This window comes from Schistocerca piceifrons, chromosome 3 (assembly GCF_021461385.2).
Source record: "Schistocerca piceifrons isolate TAMUIC-IGC-003096 chromosome 3, iqSchPice1.1, whole genome shotgun sequence".
NCBI lineage: Eukaryota > Metazoa > Arthropoda > Insecta > Orthoptera > Acrididae > Schistocerca > Schistocerca piceifrons.
The window spans coordinates 501,844,072-501,847,455 of record NC_060140.1 but is presented as its reverse complement, the minus strand read 5'-3'; positions in this window follow the sequence as shown (position 1 = coordinate 501,847,455).

Here is a 3,384-nt window from a genome sequence, read left to right as displayed (position 1 = left end):
GGAGTAATAGGTTTAACATCAGAAGAGGCACCAACGTTAGCACTGAATAGGGGATCATGGAGGAATTTTATAAGGGGGGCTATGCTCCAGACTGAACGCTGAAAGGCATAATCAGTCTTAAATGATGATGATGATGATTATGATGAGTCAAAAAACAAAATATGACCACATAATGAAGGTAAGGTCATGTTTCAAGAGAAATTCTGTAATTCTGAACTTGACCAGGACATAGATCAAACACATGGTAGGACTCATGTCTTGCCATGTAAACTTTAAAAAACACCTATATGTGAAGAATACAGAGGAAGAAGCCCTTCAGTACAGACTATGTGGTGAGGAGGATGAAATCGGATCACAACAATCTTCCAACATAAAGCTCTGGAGGGCAAAGACATAGAATATTCGGTTCAGTAGAGCCTGAAATTTAATAAGAAACCAGTAAAGGATCTCCATTTATTTATTAAGGGTATTGGTTGTCTTTCCTACAATCACAGGACATGAAACCAACCAATAGATTCAGTTTCAGTGTGGGCAACAGTGGGTTAAGACCACTGTTGTTTTTGTCTCCTTCCATAAATCACATCAAACAGGCTGCCAGTGTGCCAATGCGAGCCACGCACTCTCTAGGGCTTGCCATTTTCCTATTAGCAGTTCTGTGGATGCCATCTTCCATTTCTACTCACGGCATGCAATGTATCTGCCTCGCATCATTTTAAGATGTTGCACACTGAGTTCTGCCTCCAGATCTTGGAAGACTTGCAGTGATACAACTACATACTAGCACAAAGCTACTGACATTCAGTCATTAAAACTACTACCAAGTGATTAAGATTATTGTACACACAATTCAATGATTGATTTTATGAGAAACAGGTGGAACTGACAACAAAGAAATCTCAGACATTTCCAGCAATGAGGTCAGATTTCAGAGCATTGTCAAAATAACTGATCTTTTCTGTTTGTCTTTCTATTACATTCACATTTGTATTTAATTTTTTTTGTATGAAATGGCAACCACTGGAGAGCAAACACTCACTGCACTTACTCAGTTTCAGAATCAACAAATTCAAGAATTATTGTCTCACACAACTCGACTGCTGAGTTCACCCCAGGCCCAGCAGCCATCTATGAGTGAAGCATAGAATACCAGTGGACAGGAGCCACCTCTTTCCTACTATTCCTTTGATTAAAACAAGAAGTGTGGGCAGAATATAAACTGTAGATGGAGCAGCACTTCGCAGCTTACAGAATCATACGTGACACATGGCGTTCTTTCTTTTTTTCTCGGGTAGGAGTGCATATTTTTCATCTGTGTAGCAAACTGTTCATGCCCCAAACCCTACCCTATAAGGAAGTCATACAGAATGTATGTATCTGCTGCTCGTTTCAAAATCATTCATAAGCATCATCACAGTAATCACTATTACAAAGCATGGATCACTGAACTCAAGAGTATGGGTAGCAATAGTAAATTTAAATTAAATGCTTGTGGAACTTCTTTTCATGACAAAATGTTTGTGATGTAGTTATTCAGAACCTTATTGAAGACAGAGACTGTCAAGCATCGCGATCCAGGTCTCACTGCTGTACTTAATGTAACTAAATCTCAGGAAGTGCAAGACTTTGTGGAACTAGACTCTGATGTACCTGTAGTTGCAGTGCTGACCACAGTTAATTCTAAGTTACCCCAGTCCTGCTAGGCACATGTTCACAATGGCTGCAAGCAACAGCGTAAGAAGTGCACAAGGCAGCCAGCCAGTTTCCCAGCAAGTTTACACATTATGAAGTGTAGTGTTAAGTGCTATGAAACACATGACTGCAAACATAGATTTTCCCATTAAGTGGAATATCGACACACAAAGTGTGCCTGAAAAAGGCCCACAAAGTAGAATCTGTTCCACGTAAACCTAAAACTGAGAAAATGGAAATCAATACCTCACATTCTGATTTGACAACATTCCTAGCAATACTCATAGGAACTGTAGATGCATCACAAATCTACAGGCACAGTGCAAAGTTTTGCTTATTCAAATCAGCTCACCTCAAATAGACAAACAGCAAAATATTTGTCATTCACAAATCAGGCAAGGTCAGAACTGACAAACACATTCAGCAGAATAGCCATACACTTTACAGATTTGCAATCAAACTGCACAGTTTCAAGTAGAACGGGTGCATCAGTCACATTATTTAATCAGAATACATATGAGCAATTGGGATGCCCAAGCTACAGACATTATGTCTGTATCTCACGGCCTACAATGGCGAAAGTATGTCTGTTCTTGGGACATGCACTTTGCATGCAAAATATAAAAGTACAACTACATGAGTGCCCTTCAAGCTGCTTCAATCACACTCTAGTCCCAATATTTTCGGAATGGACGTGTTTGATTTGTTTTGTTTAGATATTCAAGGTAATTTGCCAGCTATAAATACTCAAGTTTCCCATGCCAGCAGACAATACCTGTGTGATAAATATGGATATTTGTTCGATTGTAAATTGGGACAGGCAAAGAATTTTCAAGTGCACATTACATTCAAAGACAATGCTCAACCAAAATTTTAGTGCGCACATCCAGTACTGTATGCCATTTGTGGTGAAGTTGCTTCTGAGCTCCACAGATTGGAACAAGTCAGTATTTTGAAGCCCATTTCTGTCAGCCAATGGACATCTCTTCTACTTATAATGAGAAAATTGAATAGAAAAATCAGACTTTGTGCAGACTTTAAAGCCACAGATAATGGTTACACAGTTATTGATTTTTTACTACTTCCAGGCATTGAGGAGCTTAGAGATTTGATTCAGCTGATGCTGATATTCAACTTTCCATCAATGAGGACACAAAAAAATTTTTGTTGGTCAGTATCCTGCTCCGACTTTGTTTCAGCTCTTTCTGAAACACGTGACATCAAAATTTCTGTCCTATTCAAACTATTTTGATGGCATCTTGGACCAAACACCGAGACAGCATCTCAAAAACTTAGAATTCCTTTTTCAAGTTTTGACATAAGACTCAAATGGAATCTGCAAAAATGTTTATTTTTTTTAAATATGCTTGCAGTTAATGCTTCATGACATGTAATAAGGACAGTTTTAACGCACAAAGTTGGAAACTCTCAATGCCCCGAAGTATTCACATCCAAGATGTTGAACAAGGGCCAAGTCAACTACAGTCAGCTGATAAAGGAAAGCCTCAACCATATGTGGCAAAACAATATTCCATCAATATCTGCACAGGAGAAATTTTTTTCTCATAAGTGATCATAAGTAGCTGATTGCTCTGTTTCACTCGGTGAAAGGTGTACCTGACCATACTGCATGGAATCTGCAATATTGGGCATTACTTCTTTTGCATTACTATGGCACAGCATGCAAACACAGAC